We start from the raw sequence: 20733 nt of genomic DNA on the forward strand, positions 1-20733 counted from the left end.
GAAGGGTATTGTACCCCACCCTAATGCTTTTACAACTGCTTAGTTTTTCAGATCCTGGGATCCATAATAGATGAATAAGGAAAGGCACTAGAGCTCTTATGCTTTTTTTTTTTTATTCCTCTATGACCTTTAGCATAATACATTGCATATAGTACAGGTCAGGAAGGGTCTGGTTATCAATACACAGATGGGGCAGATAGTGCTATTTCAAGAAATGATCATTAAACACTGGAAGAGGAAATTCACTCTAAGAATTCTGACCTCTTGGGGAGATTCCCCCCCACCCCAATCCTATACCTCTATTTTCTGTTGGCCAGGGTACCAATTACTTGGAGTCAAGTTTCTCACCTCCAGGTTTTGTTAGCTGACCACTCAGATGCCATTTATGAACTGGATCTCATGACCTATCATGTTTCATTTCATCCGTGCCTGGACTCAGTCCAGGTGAGCAATGACCATGAAACAGAAGGGCTTGAGAAGACACTAAGAGTAAAGGGTGTTTTATCTTTCCTCTTCGTCCTTTCATCCATGCAGGTTTGTAGTTTGAATCTACCCAGTGGTTCCAGACAGAGCTCCGGTGTCCTAGTAGAAAGGAATTATGCTGCCAACCTGAAGGCAAACAGTTTGAATCTATGAGCTATTCCATGGGAGAAAGATGGGCAATCTTCCTCTGTTCAATTTACTGCCCCTGGAAGGTGAGCTGTGGGTTGGTTCTGACTTGATGATACACAACAATAACAACACGGCATTGAAACAGACGAGGGAGACAACTGTACAAAAGGGATATATGATTAGGTATTATTGGTATGATAAGAGTCCAGAATAAGAGCTGCATAGTAAAGTGGTCTGGGGCTGGGGACTGTATAACAATGAAAGAACTTTATTCCCCACAGAAAAAAAGCAAACTTGGGGGTGAGGGTACAGGGAGGAACATGTGCAAGAATGAATGAATAAAAAATCTAAATTCTTTATAAACATTCATTCAAATCTCAATTAAAAAAAAAAACCAAGAAAGAAAAAAAAAAAACACCACACAACAAACCCAACAACAACAGCTCCATAGAAGACAGATTTCATGATCTGCTTGCATAGAGATTGTCCCAATCAAGTCAGAACTCATAGCAGACCCTCTAGCAGGTTTTGGAGGCTGTAAACTACACAGAAGTGCTGGTGGATTCAAACTGGCAGCAAGATGCAGTGTTTGGGTTAGATGTGCAACTCCTCTGGGACTAAACACAAGAGCCACAGAGATTATGGCGAGAAAGCCTCTGAATAAGTTCTCCTTAGTAACACAAAGGGTCACCATGAGTCAGAATTGACTCTATGGCAACAAGTTATTTTTAGTTAAGTAGCGGATCTACTTAACTGGGAGCTCTGGTGGGTTAGAGGTAAGGATTGGTGCGTCCAACCCAAAGGCACGTTGTACAAACCCATCAGTTATTCCATAAGAGAAAAATGGGCACTCTCCTCCCGTGAGATTCACTGCCTCTGAAAAGCTCAGCTAGGAGTTGATTCCAACTGGATGATACACAAAAACACATATATGCATGCAGTCTTGTAAAATAATTAAGCAAGCAAATAGAATAAAAGCACCACATCTATCTCTGAAGATCACTTATGTTATCAGTTAATAGCTGGTGGCTTAGTGGTAAGGAATTTCACTGCCAGCACAAAGGTTTATGGTTTGAATCCACCAATTGCTCTGAGGGAGAAAGGAGGGCAATCTCCTCTGTGCCATTTAGGGCCTCTGTAAGCTTGTTGGAGGCTCTAACTTGATGGTACACAACAACAACAACCACAACAACAACAACAACAAAACAACATTCACAAAAAACCCTAAGCCTAGTGCCTTCCAATTGAGTCAGATTAGTGGTGATACTCCATCAGGTGGCTGTAAATTTTTATGAGATAAGACTACCGATAAGTTTTCCATAGAGTGGCTAATGGCTTGAATTATTGCTGATCTTTGCATTGGCAACTTGCCACATTACACATTACACCATCAGAGCACCTTTACATCAATACCCATGCACATATAAGTATACACTTGCAAACAAAAACGCCAGACACACACATTCACAAGGAGACATAGATAGCTTCTTGTTTTATGTTTTATAATTTATAAATGAAATTATTCTACTTTTCTTCTCTTAAAGCTTTTTTCCTTTTAATTATATCTCTTAGAGAACTTATCGGTGGTTATTCTTTTAGTCTGTTGTATAGAACTTGTTAGTATCATTGTTCTATAATTTATTTAGTTAGACCCTTACTAAGAAAAAATTAATCCACTCAATGTTATCAAATCAATTCTGACCCAGTCTGATCCTACAGAACATACTAGAACTGCCTCATAATATTTCCAAGATTGTGAACCTCTGTGGAAGCAGAGTGCCTCATCTTTCTCCAGCAAAGTGTGTTAGAACCATGAGTCTTTTGTTTTGCCACTGGATTTTTTAACTATAGGGTTACTAGGGTGCCTGATAGAGATTTAATAACTCCTTGTCTTCATATTGAAACTGACACTTAGACCTTCCAGTCGATTTTTGGAGGCTGTAAGTCACACAGGAAGAAATGACCCATCTTTCTCCCAATAGAAACTTGGATTGTTGTAAATGTAGCTGTTGTTGTTGTTAAGTGCCATCGAGTTATAGGTGACTCATAGCGACGCTTTGAAGGAGAGTCCTCGACACGTGCGTGACTTTCATCCCCTCTCCAGGTTCATAGGGTTTCTGGAGGCAAGCTATTATGGAAGTGGATGTCACTCCTGCTCCCAAGCTTGTTTTAATCGGGGAGCTCCACCAAACACTGTCCACCATGGGTAACACATTTGTTATAATGAAAATCTTAAAGCCCTGGTCACATAGGCTGTTCGCTGAAGAGTTGGCAGTTTGAATCTACTAGTTGCTCCAACGGAGAATGATGAGATCATTTGCTTCTATTAAGATCTGCAGTCTCAGAAGTTCAATGAATGATCATCTCGAGTTGGAATCAACTGGATGAAGATGCATTTGTTCGGTTATTGCTAAACACGATGCTTATATTTCCCTAAGAAAAAATATTTTTCAATGCAATTATTGATCTTTTTACTAAGTCTTATTTTACATCCTTCAGTAAAGTTTTATTTTATTCATAGAAACCTTAGATATTGTGAACTCCTGTCTTACTATTTCTGTTGTGAGTGGACTCTGTGATTTCATGATGTTTTATAATGAGTTAGCATTGCTCTCTAGGAAAGCTCTAAGTTTCTGTCTGAGAGCTGATCTTCTGATTGTTTTGTTGAAAACACTGATGAGTTCTTAAGTGCTCTTACATACTGCAGTTAAAGGATCAGACCATCTGCAGACAGCGACAGTTTTATCTCCTCCTTTATAATGTTGAAATTGCATCTCCTTTCCTTATCCTATTGCATTTTCAATACTGCTTATTTATCTTTTGGACATTTCTCCACACTCCTTAACCTCAGCTGTGAGCTTTCTCACAAAAATTGTCAGATCGAGATAGATGTACTGCTTTCCCATCCTGCTTCACAGGTCTGGTGGTTTCTGCCACAAGGAAAGATTTGGTGATCAGACAAAAGTGCATGGTATTGATTCAAAGTAAGATGGGGCAGCAGAAAAAGATTGCAATATTCTTTGAATTGAAGAGCTAGCCGAAGGCTGTGTCAACAGTGCCCACTAACAGCAACAACAAAAATTGATAGTCCTTATGTATGTGTGTGTATTATATTACATTTGTTTTATGGCAAAAGGTTATCTCAGACTTGTGGTTGGAGGAGAAATTTCAGAGCTTCTGATAGGCTCTTAGTGGACCACATCCAGCCCCAAATCAACATCATCACTCACCTGTGAAAATGACAATACTGCAAAGCTTCTAAGCCCCAAAGGAACACACACACACACACACACACACACACACACTGAAAAAGAATTACAGAAGAAGTGATGCTTTTGAGCTGTGGTGCAGGAAAAGAGTGTTGAGTATACCATGGACTGCCAAGAGAACAAATGGGTCTGTCCTGGAAAGGGTGAAAATGAAGCCAGGTTGCTCCTTGGAGGCAAGGATTTTGAAGGTCTGTCTCGCATACTTTGGGCATGTTTCCAGGAGGTATCAGTCTTTAGAGAAGGTCATCACTCTTGGAAGTGTGGGAGAGAAGACCCTGGGTGAGTTGACTTGGCATAGTGACTGCGGCAATGGAGTTAATTGTGTCAGAGATAGTAAGGTTGGCTCAGTGTGGAAGAAGTTCCAGAGCCATTGTTGACGCTGTTGCTCTGAGTTGTAGTTGTCTTGATGGCACATAACAACAATATACATACATATATATATTTATATTTCATACGTGTATCTCCGACTGGCTTAACTTGTCTAACCTTCCTCTTGTGACCAATATTTTGAACAGTAATGCTGAACATTGATGGTCTTAAAGGAACCACATAAACTGGTTGATGATAGAGCTAATTTGGTCTCATTAGTTCAAATCTCTGAATACTGGGCTTAGTCAACTACCTAGAGTAGAAGGGAGCTGATCAATAGAAGAGTGTCAGAAATTTGCTACAGAAATCAATATAACAAGAGTAGGAAATACTGGGTGCCAGACATAATTGTAGCCACCATCTCTGTCCTTTGTTAAGACCTTTAGAAGACACTGAAGGTCTAGCCTATAAGAAGTTGCACTGTGAAGCCCAAAACTGTGCCTCTCTGGCAGTTTTAATCCACCAGTGGCTCTAAGACAAAAAGATGGGCAGTCACCTGCTGTGTGATTTACAGCCTCAGGAAACACAACAGATAGTCAATTGTGACTCAGCAGTGAGAGCTGAGTCTTGAGACCCTCATTGTTGTTATGCGCTGTCCAGTCGCTTGTGACTCATGTATAAGAGCCCTAAACGCTCCTCTATCCTGTGCCAACCTCACTGTCTCTGATACACCTACTCCCATAACCCCAGTCACTGAATCACTCCATCTCTTCGAGGGTCTTCCTCTCTTTCTCTGTCCCTCCACCCTCCCAAGCATGATGTCCCTCTTCAAGGACTGATCTCTCCTTGCAACATGCCCAGTTTGTCAGATGAAGCTTCAGAATCCTTGCCTCCAAGGAGCAGCCAGATTTCACACTCTCAAGGATTAACCTGTTTGTTCTCCTAGTAGTGCATGGTATAGTCAATGCTCTTCTGCAGCACCACAGCTCAAAGGCATCAATTCTCTTTCTATCATCCCGAGTCACTCTCCAGCTCTCTAACTTTCTTATATGGCAGTGGTCACAGCTGTCTTCTACACAATTCTTTAAGTCACAACTCTCTTTGGAAAGAAAATCTAAAGTCATTCCAGCCCATGGAAGTTGCAATCTAGTTTAGTACTTTAGTTTTCTTTCTTTGGTTAGAGGCTCCCTCTCCCATTTAAAAAATTATTATTTTGCATGAAGTATCACACCCCTGGGCTTCGGTTATCCAACTTCAAGTGAAAACCTTAGACTTTAATGAAATGAATTGCCTTATTGTCACTGTTCTTCCCCCAAGAAAACGTCAAGAAGACTTCGAAGTGGAACTGAAGGGACTTGGGTAAGTATGCACAGAGATGAAACGACAGTGTGGGCAGGTTGCTCCTGAACAGAGACTCCTAAAGATGTGGCTTCTGAAGGCTCCCCCTTTCTCCTTCATGTTTATTTCTTCCTACATAATGCTCGGGGCCCAGCGGAAAAGAGCACGATGTTTCCTGGCAGCTGCAATGAAGTTAAAGTAACTTTTGCCAACTCAGGTTTAAAAAGAAGATTGCTGAGAAGCTGCTAGAACATGGTCAGTTCCTGGGGAAGTAGTAGTGTCACCAGAGGAGGTCCTCAGCAGCTTGTGGGACTTGAGTCTGAGGGTCATTCTTGAGAGTAAAGCTCAGTGCTTTTGGTGGATCCTGGGAAAAGCATTCATTGTTAAGAATGGGTTAGAAATGAATCTTCATTGAACTGGGAGCTTCATGAGGACAGAACTGGTATCCTTTTTAGACCAGGCACTCTAATGCACAGGTCAAAATTCTGATTGACGAAAATAGCTTAAAGGACTCAAAAGGGATAATACTTGTGAGGACCTCCCTGTCCTCCTCTGGATCAGATGCAGCTGCTGTGAGAACTTCTAAACTCACCTCATGCAGTCATCTCGCCACCTCACGTATATAGGCTGCAGTGCGAGTCTTCCTGTGTTCTTTCCAAGGTCCCCTCTGAGGTCAGCTAGGTTGGCTGTGCAGGTTCACATGACAAATGGGGGTATTAGTAACCCTGAGACAACACTCAGTCCATGAAGCCGGGGGACTGGCGGGTGAATACTGGTGGATTGATTCTCCCATCTCTCAGGGGAACACTCAGGAGAAGTCTTTTGTGAGACCTGTCGTCCCCAGCAGTGACTTCAAGAATACATCCTTCTGTTGGCTTCACTCCTTTCTCTCTCTCTTTCCTAACACTTGCCTCCTGAAGTCATATATCTAAAAAACCACGCATCCCTGTCTAGTGCTCTCTCCCTGCTTTAGAGAGAATTTAAACTAAAACTTGAGTGTGAGAAAAGAGTGGAAGCTTTTGTCTTTCCAAGTGTGTCCTCCATGATTTCAGCATTGCTTCTGTCCATCAGATCTGAACCCTGCTTATCCTGTGCCATCCTCATCATCCCTGCCATACGAGAGCCCATTGTTACAGTCACTGTTCTTACGAGTCATACTCGACAGCACCTAACGACAACACACAGCCCATAAGCTACCTTGTCTGCATAGGAGAACACCTCTTAACTCTTAGAGCGTAGCTCCCTGCTCTAGCTGTCTGATTATACTACTTATAAACTGTGGACATAATCCTGGCCCTGTCTGTGCTGCTTTTTCTTCTTTTGGACAATGAAGATAATACCATCTTTACTATCATGTAATAAGAAAATATCTGTAAAGCTTTTGGCACATGCTGACATACAATCAGGATCAACCCACATTAGCTACTGTTAGAGAATTCACTTCTTTTGTGAAGCAGCTTTGAATTGTCTGCATACTTGGGCTACTTTTATGTTTGTATCCTTCCAACAAAGTACAAGCCTCTGAAGACCAGAAAGTGGCTTTCCCATCTTTGTATGTCATCTTTGTTGCTTCTGTCATTGTCATGTTCACAGACTCGGAACTCAATGCATCTTATCTAAATGAAATAATGCCTTCCTTGTTAATGACAGTGATTTGAAAAGCAACTGCTTATTCAAACAACTTCAAAGTTTGGACTGTCTGTACTGCCTTTCAGCAGCAAAGACTGACCTCCCAGGCCACAGATTTTTGAACGTACTTTTTAGAATATCATCATTATCAGGTTACATTTTATAATTTTAAAATGTCATTGGCAATGGGAATTTATTTTTTTTCTCTCTATACTAAACTAGATGCCTCTGGAAGCTCTACAAACACTCTTATAAATGCACAGAAATGATGTTAATTATAGAACAGAGTTCAGGTCTTTTGTGCAAAGCTTACTCTGAATCATATTCAACTCGGAAACACTTAAACCACTGTTAATGAGACTAGTGCTGTTCTATCTGGAGGAATATTCTTCCACTTTGCACATCACTCTGTCAATGTGCTGTATGAGGTAACCTGGGTTTGCTGTGATGCTGAACATTGTGCCATGGTGATATCAAATACCAGAATGGTTTCCCATTGTGGACAGTGTTTGGTGGAGCTTCCAGTTGTAAAACAGGTTGGGAATCAGGAGTGGCATCCACTTCCTAAACCACATGCCTCTGGAAACTCTATGAACTTGGAGAAACGATGATAGATATGGAAAGGCATTAGGTCATTAGTTCATAGAGTCGCTATGAATCGACCTTGACTCGACGGCAATCAACAACAAACAACATACCATTTCCGGTCAATAGATGTTTCTGTATTAGGAATGTTTTCTACACTGTCCAATACAGTAGCTACAGTGACTTTTGAGCACTTGAGATGTGAGTGGCTAGTGGGACTGAGGAACTGATTTCTAAATGTTATTTAAATGTAAATGTAGTTCCATTTAAAGATTTATCTGTGACTAGTAACCTCTGAGCCATGCAGTGTAGCTTTCTGTCATTCTATCACTGAGCACAGTGCCTGCGACATGGCCAGTGCTGATAGAACTTGTTAAATGACACAGTGAGTAAGTGTTTAACCTTCGATATCTTTCTCTATGTTCTGTTTACCCTTCACTGTCCCCTTTGAGGAACAGTGGCAGAGGAATTATTATTTTACAGATGATGAAGAAGATGATGGCGATCATCGTCCCCATCTTCATGATCATAACGATGACAGCAACTGACAAGCACTGACAGTTACTCCAGGCATATGCAGATGTGCTGCCGTATTTGGAGCTTTCTCCAGGGACAGAGATGCAAGCAAGGATGTGGATGCAGGCAGCTGGTTTGGGAAAGATGATGGGGTTTATCCGGGGAAGTTGAGACACAGAGAAGAGCCACTAAGAGATACGTTAATGAGCAGGTTGTTGTTGTTGATTGCCTTTGAGTCAAGCACTACTCATAGTGATCCTTTGAACAAAAGGCCTGAAGCCCCTCCACAACTATCGACATTTATCAAAGTTCAAAGAGCTTCCAGAGGCATGTTAATAGACCTCTGTTTTACCGCCGAGTACATCTCGGGAGCCTTTGGAAAAATCTCTGGATGGTGGTGGCCATTTATCCACAGACAGTGGACGTTAGACATGTGCATAACTCCCCCAGTGTGGTTGTTACAGCTGTCTCTGGATTAGCCAGCTTCCCAGCAGAAAAGAGAGAGAAGAAAGTGTTTGCGATTGAAAGTTATACCGGTGTACTGGAAATCCAACTGTGTGGAGGAGACCCAGAGCAGGTTTGTTCCATTATCTATCACTTTGAAAATAAGAACCGGGGACACAGAGGAACTGAACAATCAGTCAAAGAGATGGAATTAAGCAGGAATGCAGAGCCTATGATCTTAGCTGCTGCATTTATGCAATCCCTTCATTAGTTGAATAAACATATACCGGGCTTCTTCTGTGTGCTGTAGCTAACATTGGCCATGCTAGTGCAGGAGATATAGTAGAGGGCAAGACATTAACCTAACCTAAACATAACCAGACACTCTCAAGAGTGAATGGGCCATGGTTGATTTATTCAAGAACTAATTGCTGGTGAAGCTGGCATGCCAACCCAGGTCTTTAATAATCTTTTCTTTCTGCAAGCCGAGCCATGGACCAGAGGTGAGTATGAAACATTCCTGGGCTGATCACCATCCGCCTTTGACAGGCTACTGACCAGAAGGCAGAAGTATTGCAGACTGGTTCAACTGACCTGTACTCTGTCTTGTGACTGATGATTGTATTGTATGGTAATGTTGAAGGTCGATGGTCTTCATGGATCTAAAGAAACTGGCTTATGTTAGAGTTCCTCTCTAAATTTGCTCTCTCTAGTCTACTTCTCTGAAATACGGACTTAGCTGACTAATAGTGGGAGCTAGCCAGTAGGAAAATTCCAAGAACTTAGTATAGAAATCAACATGATGAGAGTAGGAAATACTAGGATATGTATATAGCCACATATATTGTATCTGATCCTTTAAACGACCCTCATAAGACACTAGTAGCCTAGGGAGTTGCACTTTTGAACCTAAAGGCTTTGATTCTCTGGCAGTTCGAATCTACCAGAGGCTGCAAAGGAGAAAGATGGGCAGTCTCCTCCCATGTGATTTACAGCCTTGGAAAACCCCCTGGGGGGTTAGTTATGAGGTGTTTTCCTTAGTGGCAGTGAGGTGATGATCTTATTCTTAGAGATAAGTCTCTTTCTTGAGATGAACTAATAGGTTGTCACAAAAATAATGTAGGTTCTTTAACCTTAACTTTGAAAATATGTAACTCTCCTCAAACTTATCCTTATTAATAGAAATAATAACCATTATCTATATATTTATTGCCTATAAAATATAAATTTATTACTCTGGGAGCATGAAATTCTAGTATTATATAGTTGATGAACTCTCCGAAGGCCTTTTTAGTGGCACCTTGGTCATTGAAGGGTTTCCCGTGCACAAACTTGTTGTGGTGTTTGTGGAAGTGGAGAGAGATCTGGTGAGTAAGCTGGATGGGGCAGAGTTGCATAGTCCAGTGTGGCGAGTCACTGGAGTTCTGGTTGTGTGATATGCAGGAGGATTAGACCTTTTCTGTTGACCACTGCTGGACACAAACGTTGGAGATTCTGATGCATTTCCTTACAATACGTGTCTGATTACTGGTTTCACTCAATTCAAGAAGTGGTAGTGGATTGATCTGGCTGCGGACCACGAAGCAGTCACTATGATCTGTTCTTGTTGTAAACTCTGTTTGGAGCAATGTTTCTGAGATTCACTTCATCATGTTTAAAGCCAGCAGATTTCACAGAGGATCTATTGTTTTATCACACATTACAATGAGATTGGGAAATAGAAAGTTTTTGTTTCACAAAAAAAATAACACAGAGTAAACGTCAAAGTGACAATGTCTTTGATTCCCCTCCTCCACACTTTATTGTATATTGGTTTGTATATAAAATTCATGTACATTGTGTCTCATTCATGTACATTGCATTTCACACATTCCTGCACTCATATTGTGTTTCAGTCACTAACATACATTGTGTTTTATGCCTTCTAGTGGAGTCCTGTTGGATCATTCCTAATTTCCTCACCTCCCCCTCAGCCCACCAAGCTCTGTTAACCTAGTGATTTCCTCTCCTTCCCAGCCTCTGCTCCTCTGCCTCTACCTTCTTCCCCTTTTAGACTTTTGTGCACGTCTTATTAGTTATTTTTACAATAGTAGTCTTATGCAGTATTTGTCCTTAAGAGGCTGAGTTGGTGTGTGTGTATATATATATATATATCACATTTATATTTATTATATTTATATTATATTATATTATATTTATTATATATTATATTGTTGTTGTTAGGTGCTGTCGAGTTGTTTGCGACTCATAGCGACCCTATGTACAACAGCCCTAAACCGTGCTCTATCCTGTGCCAATCTCATTACCTCTGACAAACCCATCCCGAGTACCCCAGTCACTGAATCAATCCACCTCATAGAGGGTCTTCCCCTCCTGCACTGTCCCTCCACTCTACCCAGCATGACATCCCTCTCTAAAGACCTGTCTCTCCTTACAACATGTCCAAAGTATGTCAGACGAAGCCCCAGAATCCTTGCCTCCAAGGAGCAGCCTGGTTTAATCCTCTCTACGATGAATCTGTTTGCTTTCTTGGCAGTCCATGGTACATTCAGTACTCTTATCCAGCACCACAGCTCAAAGGTGTCAATTCTCCTTCTATCCTCCCTAGTCATTGTCCAACTCTCTGATGCATAACAAGTGATTGCAAAAACCATGGCCTGTATCAGGTGGACCTTAGTCTCCAGAGAGACACTATTGCTCTTCAGTATTTTGGAGAGGTCCCTAACCACAGACTTTCCCATTGCAATACAGTTTTTTTTTTTTATTTCCTGGCTACTGGTGCCAAGAGTGTTTAATGTGGAGCCAAGAAAACTGAAGCTGTGAACAATCTCAATCTCTTCGCCATCCATCCTGATGCTACCAATTGGTCCAGTGGTGAGAATTTTTGTCTTCTTAACATTGAGCCTCAGTCCATATTGAAGGCTATTATATTATATTGTATATATAATATATATTATATATATAACATATATATTATATAACAGGTTATATAATACTTCACAAAATCATTGTTCCTTAATGCTGCTTAGTATTTCACGGTGTGGCTATACCATCATTTCACAATCCATTAATTTTTCAATGAACATTTTGGAAAGACTCTTTACAATGGAAGACATTTGGATGGCCAACAGACATATGAAGAAATGATCAAAATTATTGCAAAACAGATAGATGAAAATAAAAATTGCAGTAAGATGGTGAAAAAAATAAATCACCATCTCACCCCAGTAACAGCTGCAAAGTTCAACAGGACAGCAAGAAATAATGAACGGCAAACAGACACATAAAAAAATGCTCCAAATCACTGGCAATAAGAGAGATGCAAATAAAAACCTCAATGAGGTACCATTTCACTCCAGTAACAGTGGCAAAGTTTAATAGCGCAGCAAATAAGAAATTTTGGGGAGGATGTGGCGAGAAAGGAACTCATATGTTGTTGTGGGATTGTAAAATGGTACAACAATTCTGGAAGGCAGTTTAGTACTTCATCAAAAAGCTGAACATAGAAATTCCATTTGACCCAGCTATTTCTCTACCTGAGAAAATGAGAACTGAGGCACCAACAGAAATTTGTAAACCAGTGTTCATAGCAGCATTATTCACCATTGCAAGAACATGGAAACAGCCTAAAATGTCCAACCACAAATGAATGGATTGAGAAATTGTGGTACATTCACATAATGGAATACTATGCAGCACACAGGAAAGAGCAATGGTTTTATAAATTATTACTTAACTTGGAAGGGACTGGAGAGCCTTATGCTGAGTGAACTAACTCAGCCTTATAAGGATAAATATTATATAAAACCATTATTGTAGAATGAGTGTAAGAATCCTAGAGGGTTGGGAGAGGTTAGAAGCAGAGGAATGAGGATGTGCTGGAGGAGGGGGGATTAATCATGGGGTTGTGCAATTTGATGTGTGAGGGGGTGAGGGAAATTGAAAGAATTTGTTTTTTAAAACAATGTATTCAAATTTTGTAAATAAAGTAGTAGAAAATTTTTAAAAAGGTAAATAAATGGTGAAGAGGATGTGGAAAGATTGGTACGCTCATGCACTGCTGGTGGGACTGTAAAATGGTACAACCACTCTGGAAGACAATCTAGTAGTTCTTCAAAAAGCTGAACATAGAAATTCCGTATGACCTGACTATTGCATTGCTGAAATACACCCCAAGGAAATAGAACTGCAATACAAACTGAGATTGTAGCCCCATTGTTCACAATAGCAAGCGAACAGAAGCAGCCCAAATGTCTACAAACGAATGGATTTCTAGCTTTATTCCAAGAAGAGTCAACCTGAGAGTTGGAAGAAGAGGCACACGTGAGATTCAGTGCTGGGAATAGTTCTCTCCCCTTTTCACCCTCACTCCCTTCCCCAGTGACAACCTCGCATTACTCCTCACACATACTGGCCGCTATCTTTGCTCTGTGTCTTGTTATGTGGCTGAGGGTAAAATAAGGGAGCCACTTCAAGAGTCAAAAGGCTCCACTTGTGGCCCATTTCAAGGAACTCCATGGATCTTGTAGGAAGGATGGAGTGATTCCAGCAGGTTCCATGGATCACTTGGCTAGAGAACAAAGCATCTGCCTCCCAGACATGCATTGTTTTCAATCATTTTCCCCCCACATTCTGAATTGAAATTGTCAATGATTTCATCCTACTTGGAGCAACAATTAATACCCTTGGTACCAATAGTCAGGGGATCAGGAGGCATTGCATTGGGCAAATGCACTATCAAAGACAGTTCCAAACCACTGAACACCAATGATGTCTGTTTGAAGACTAAGGTGTGCCTGATTCAGGCCATGGTCTTTTCAATCACTTGCTATGCATCTGAAAGTGGGACAATGAATAATGGTGACTGAAGAAGAATTGATGCCTTTGAGTTGTGGTATTAAGAGATGAGTACTGAATAACTCATAGAACGCCAAAAAAATAGATAAGACTTAGAAAAAGTACAGCCAGAGTGTTCCAGGGAGGCAAAGATGTCAAAGCTTCATCTCTCTTACTCTGGGCATGTTGCTAGGAGAAGCTATTTCTTGAAGAGGGACATCATGCTTGGAAAGGTGAAAGAGAGGAAGACCCTCAACCAGGTGGTTTGACATAGTGTGTCAGAGATTATGAGAAAGGCATAGGATAGGACAGGATTTAGGCCTGCTGTTCATAGGTCACCATGAGCCATAGTTGACTCGATGTCACCTAAAAACATGACAAGACACTAAAGGTTTTGTTCTGTCTGCTGTCAGTATGTACCTGTCAAGTGTAAACAAAGGATAGAAACAAAAACTTACTTTGCATTTTTTTCATTGTTGTTGTTACTTAACAGGTATATGGTTTCTTAAAGAAACTATGAAGATTAAATTACCCATTGGGTAAATAAATATACATTACATCCATTGTAAGCAGCATTTATTAATGAGGGAATTTGTGACAGATTTAACTGGTTCCAGCCTGCAGCTATGAAGTGGCTATAAGCTCAGCTGTGCACATGTTAAACACACGTCAGCTCACCCCCTCCTCCAGTTAATAAAAGCCACCAATGTGTAACGCAGTTGAGTGACAGTTTATAGGGCTATTGGGTGAGAGGCATTTGCTGGGCAGTGGGTGTGACAGTGTGACAAGATGAGGGCAACCGGCAAGTGCATTGTAGAAAAAGGCAGCAACTAGATCGTCTGCATGTCAAAGCTTTGCTACTGACTCACTTGAGAGTCAGACAGAAGCTGGATTCCCGAGAATCTTTGGGAAGGGGTTTTATGGAAAAATCAAAGTGAAGTGGTTTTCTAAAGTCCAGAATACAGCTGCTTGATATAGAGATAGAGATTATAGATATAGATAGATACAGATTATAGATATAGATATATAGAGTGAGTGCAAGAGCAAGAGAAAGTTTACAGAAAGATTGGGTTTGTAAAAACTCATTGATACACATGTTCTGCCCTTCCTCTCTCCTCTCCCTCCCCCCCACCCCACTGTATGATACAGGTCTTGATCCAGATTGCTAACTGTGTGCATATAATGAATGCCTGACCATCTACCCCCTTCAGAAAGTCCTCTCTTTCACCTATTCCAGCACTGTGTTCATAATCTGTTCACTCTTTTCCTGTCCTCCTTACCCCCCTGGTACTGCGTCAATCATCCTGAAGTCCAGATAACTGCTTCTAAGCTAAATTCCTTTTTCAGACTTAACATAGTTTTTATATTTGACATTTGAAGACGTCACTTTTATTGAGATGAGTGTACCTGTTTGTGTTCTCACTCTCTCTCCCTCCCTCTCTCCTCTCTCATTTCCACCCCTTCCTCCCCCTCCGCCTCTTCTCCCCCTCTTTCCCCTCTTCTCCCTCTCCCCCTCCCCCTCTGTTCCTCCTCCTCTCTGTCACTAAATTGTACACGTGTTGATGTGTGCCATCAAGTCAGAACTGACCCATAACTGACCCTCCAGCGGGTATTCAGAGGCAATTCATTCTGTATTGGAGAAGACTGCCCATCCTTCTTCTGCTTTGCTGTTGACTGATTCAAACTACACCTCAGCTTCTCACCACTAGGCTACCAGAGCTCTGATAATTGTACACAAAGAAACTGTTAGATTGGTGTATGTTTTGCTGTGACTATTCTCAAAAATATCCACAAGTTAAAGATAGGAAAATTAAAAAAGCCAGAAAGATAGCTCAAGTCATCTTCTAGAAGGGCCCCAAATGCCAGGAAGCTGGTTTTGGCTGCTGGCAGATATTTGTGTGCCAGTGAGGCCCAAAGACAAGTTCAGAGACAGCAAACAGCAGGTTGGGTAGAGGACAGCCTACCAGTGACAATCACAGCAGTCTCTCTCGTGGCTGACCTTGATTATATGACTCCTTACAAATCGCTGATAAGCCACTTGACATACCCTGTGAGTGACTCAGATCAGATTAAAGCTATCACTGTCCAGGACAGGCCTAGCAGAGAAGGGAGACTTCATTTGAGTTTGCATCAGAATGATTGAAGCTGCTGTAACAAGCGGCCCAGCACTCTAGCAAGTTCTGAGCTGCTTTCCAGTGGTTCTCCAGAGACGGGAACACAATCGGTTTCCAACTCTGTTCTCTGCTGCTCGATTGCAAGGTGAGGAGGGACATGCAAGGAGAAGTCTCTGACCCTCTTTTAATCTGGTGGAATTGGGAAGGGAAGCGTTGTGACAGTGCTGGAAACAAACCCAGGAGAGAGTCCAGTTAGGAGAAACTCAGAGCTACTGTAGGCTCCAACGACATCATCTTGCCCCTCCCTACTCACTGTGGACGCTTGTTAGCTGATCAGGAAGGCACAAGGGTATTAATACATGCTTAGCACTGGCAATTCAAAACCACAAGCAGACTTTCCTTTCTTGAAACGAGAATGCGGAAATGATGGAAAGCGAGAGGGTGTTATTTTTTAAGTAGCACCTACATATGAAATATTTTCTATAGCAAAACAAGGAAAGTCATGGTTCATTAATTTAACAATTATTTATTGAGCACTTACTGTGTTCCTGGACTGGCTGAGTGTGCAAGGGGACCTAGCTCAGGTCCTGGTCACATGGAGCCTTGGTTGAAATTGGAAGCGATACTAAAGGGAAAGTCAGAGTTTTTATGTAGAACTAAGCAGGGAACTCAGAATGAACAACTAAGAGAGACATCAAGAGGGCTTCCTGGAAGAGGTGAGTATTCTCAAAATGCAGTCTTTGGACCAGCGGCAACAACATCACCTGGGGACTTATTAGAAATGCAAATCACTGGACTTCATCTCAGATCTAAGAAATCAGAAACTCTAGGGGTAGAATTCAGCAATCTGGGTGCTAAGACACCCTTCAGAGAACTTGGTCATCTGCTTAAGTTTGAGAACCATGGGTCCAGTCCAGATAGCCAGCAGCTTGATGAGAGCATCTAAAGAGGGGTGCGTTGTCCATCTTTCTACTCACTTAGTCCCTGGCCACGTCTGATTTACCTCTGTTGTTGTTGTTAAATGCCATCGAGTAGTAGGCGACTCATAGCGACCCTATGAACAAAAGACCTTAGCACTTGTATAATGCTTGGCCTCACCTTCAGCCTGAGGGCTAGTGTGTTTTGAGTGGGTTTTATGCTGGAAGTTGGGATGGCCTCTCGCATCTCGAGGAGGGACAGGTATGGGACACTCAGTGCTCTTATGCATTTCTTGTCATCACAGGTGGGTGTCAGCAGATGGGACTTGCCAGGTGAACTGGGGTTCTCTGGCTAACAGTCCACCAGCATGTGGGCATGCCGGACTTAGCTCTAGCACACAATTTATTCAACAGTTCCCCTTTCTTGACTGCTCTCGCCATTCTTAGCTATCGCTGCTTCACAGTACATCTCCCAAGATGTAAGAACGGGCAAAATGTGGAACGAACAGCACCTTCAGTGAAATCACTTTGTCTCAGAGGTGCAAATGTGGAGTAGAAGATGGGAATCACTCCTTGCTCCTCTGAAAAAGTGATTGGATAAAACATGATGTTTTAGCAGATCACTTTTGATAGTTTTATCACTTTTGATAGCTTAGTAAAGTAAAGGGTCAATGAAAAAGAGGAAGCCCCTCAATGAGATGGGTTGACACAATCATTACAAAAATAGGCAGCGATTGTGAAACAGGCACCGAGAAGTAGGCATGGTTTTCTTCTGTCCTCTGTCTAGCTGGTCATTAAGAGTTGGAACCAATCAGAAGACACCTAACAAAAACACTAACAAGGTGCTTGGGAGAAGACCATCTCCTCACGCTCCCCGGGACAGGGATTAATTTTGCTGTGGAACAAACCCGACCTTCAAGTGAGCCTGGTGCGTGCGGTGATTTATGGGAGAGTCCTGCTCAGTGACATATATGCTGCCGGCCTCTGCCATACCGTCACCCTCTGTGACAAGCATGACTGCTGTGGGCAGGAAATTAGATGTGGCTGTCTTGCTGACATGTACAAATTGGCAATTATAGCACAGATAATTCTGCTGTGGACTTTGGTTCCTGAGCTCAAAGGTGGCAGAGGTATCTCAGGCATGTCGTAGTCCTACAGCTGGGGAGTTGATGCCACATCTCTGTCTATCTTCCCTCTCTCCTTTCTCCCAGAAAAAGCCATGTAAGCAACGTGCCAGCTGTGCCAGCTGTGTGCCCAGTATTCCTGACTAGCTCAGTGACAAGAGCCCACTGGTGTGCAGCACAGAACCTGTCTTTGTAAACCAGGATCCTCTGCACGTTCTCACCTTGCTGGGTCATCTCAGCTGAGACTGCACCTCACAAATTAGCCAGCATATGCAGGGATCTTTCTGCTTGGGCGGCTGCCAAATAGAAATGTCAGAATGGACATGTGGTGTCTGTAAGTGCTGACTAATTGGGACAACAGACTGGCTTGTCCTACTGTCATTAGGCATTTAAGAATGATTTCTTTTTAAGTTCATTCTTGTGAGCTTTGTTATCTGCTACAGAGCATTGTTGTTGTTGTGTACTGCCGAGTCAGACCTTCCCACAGGTTTTCAGAGGCAGTTAATTGCATGGGAGGAGATGGTCCATTCTTTTCTGTGGAGTATCTAGTGGATTCGAACCATGTGCCTTTGAGATTGCAGCTTTTTTTCTTCTTTCTATCCAGTCCTTCAGAATGGAACTTCATGCCCACAAACACATGGAGAAATGAAAATCAGTAGAGTTGGACTTTTCAAACTGAAATACATGCACACCACACATCACATGAGGATTCACTGACATGCAGATTTGAACTCAGGTTTTCTGGGCTACAGCCCAAGAGACTCAGTTTTTTTTTTCTAACAAGATCCCAGGTGACATTGAAGCTCCTGGTCTGTAGATTACATTTGAGTAGCAGGACTATAGGGCAGTGATTTCCAAACTTACCTGGACATTTATGCATTGAACTCTGTCTCCTAAAACGAAAAGTTTTAAATCCCATTGGGGAATGGCTTTGCTTTGTTATGTTTATGAGGCAAGATTAGAGTACTGCCGGCATATTTTAATTCAATCTCTCTTGAGCTAGAAAAGAGATTGAACGTCAGTGGGGGTGACAAGAGTGTGAAATAGATGCCGAGACCCATGGAAATCTCTAAGGAATTAAGAAATAGAAGTTGAAGAGACAAGAAACTTTGCCTAGAAGGACACAGAGAGACATCTTCCTAAAGCGTGAGGATAAAAACTTTTGTTTGTTAAAGCTATTCATTTGTGGTATTTGTGATATTGAAATCCCCTAAAAGCTTACATTAGTGCTATGCATCTTGTTCCCAGAGATTGTGATTTAATTAGCTGGGTGTGGCTTAAGGAGTTGCGGTGGTGCAAAACTCACTGGCCTCCATGCACTAACAGTGTACTCCCATAAAAATTTCAGTCTTGGAAATCCCATAGATCAGTTCTGCTGTCTTACTAGGAGTTAGAATCCATTCAATGGCAACTGATTTTGTTGTAGGTTTTGCTTTTGTTTGTTCACTTGTTTTACTTTGGGGTTTTTTTGTGCATGGTTTAGATTTCATAATCTGTGAGATTCAGGTAGTTTTAATGTATACACAAGTCTGGATAGCACTGTTATAAGGGAACTGAGAACATAACCCTCTGGTACCTGTTAGACTCATCAGCATCCCGGAGAGGATGGAAGCATTGTGGAGGAAGATTGTAGCATCCCCTGCTGGGACAATGTTTAGGTAAAGATGGTCTTGCGTCCTCAAATCTGGCTGGTCATCCAGCTCACTTGTGGGCTTGTTAGAGACTGAGAATGCAGAAGGCAATCCCAGATTTACTGAATAGTGATCTCTGGTTGTTGTTGGTGGTGTTATATGCAGTCAAGCCACCTGAGACTCATAGCGACCCTGTATACAATGGCCCTAAGCCCTGCGTTATCCTGTGCCAATCTACTGTCTCCAACACACCCACCCCCTTGACCCCAGTCACTGAATCAGTAAATTTCATTGAAATTTTGCACTGCTCCTCCATCCTCTCAAGCATGATGTCCCTCTCCAAGAACTGATCCCTCTCTTCAACATGTCCAAAGTATGTCAAAAGAAGCTTCAGATCTCTGGAAAGAGGTATTTCTTTTCAACCAGCTCCTTGGTACTTGGGAACAGTTCATTCTGTCACTGGTATGGAACTACCTGAACTAAACAACCATCTCTCAGGATTCTTTCCCAAGGGTGTTTATTGGGGCCTCTAACCCATCTGTATTTGCACTACGTTTTGTGTATAATATGTGTTTTATGTGAATTATTTGAAATAAAAATGATATGTAAGGAGAGTCACTCTTAGAATAGCAAAATAGAAAAGAGGAAATACATATATAAACAATATTCCATAAAAACATAAGCAACCATGTAAATTAGATCTTTAATGATTGACTTGTTCAACTTCCTGAAGAAATAATACATATGCAACTGTTTTCATTAATGAGAAAGTATCAATTAATAGGAAAGTATAGGCATCGGTAGTTAATTACGATGTTTCTCATGAGTTTATCCAAATCTTAGAAATGCTAATGCATTTAATAATTATCAATAGAGATGAACATCGTCTTTAGTACTTATTAAAATCTAGCACCCATGATGTGATAACGTATTCATAAAAAAAGAAAGTTCTCCAAATAACTTCTCTCTTAGAAAGAGAATCTAAATTGTATGTCTGAAAATTCTGTTTTGAAATGGCAGTAAAGTGGAAGTTTCTCGAGTGAGTCATTCAACAGGACAGGCTGTTCCTTTTGGTGACTCTGTTCAAGCTACTTTCCAATCTCAAAAGTTTAAAAATACATGTCTCTGTCTCCATGGAGTCATCGTCTGTGACTTGGTATACCAATTTATGGTTTAGATCCAGGAAACAACCTGACTCATCTATTTCTCCAGTGGGTTTTAAATAATACATTTCTCAATGTAAATTTCTTTAAATTGATGTTCTTGTGTTAGTTCCAATGGAGACTAGCTCAGCTGCCTACCATTAAAGTCTAATGAGTTTCTTTCATAAATAGAGGTAGTATAAATATTTTCAGGGAAGGAAATCATGTCTTAATCCTCTTAGAATCCTTCAAAGATCTCAGCTTGAT

General features: G+C 41.5%; 1 pseudogene; it reads right to left on the reverse strand.

The window, feature by feature from the left end:
* Nucleotides 1-9026, reverse strand: part of LOC102865840 — a 137262-nt pseudogene extending 128236 nt beyond the window's left edge.
* Between the last annotated feature and the right edge of the window lie 11707 nt (nt 9027-20733).

Source organism: Elephantulus edwardii, unplaced genomic scaffold, assembly GCF_000299155.1.
Source record: "Elephantulus edwardii isolate Elephantulus edwardi_28Jun2011 unplaced genomic scaffold, EleEdw1.0 scaffold00006, whole genome shotgun sequence".
Taxonomy (NCBI): Eukaryota; Metazoa; Chordata; class Mammalia; order Macroscelidea; family Macroscelididae; genus Elephantulus; species Elephantulus edwardii.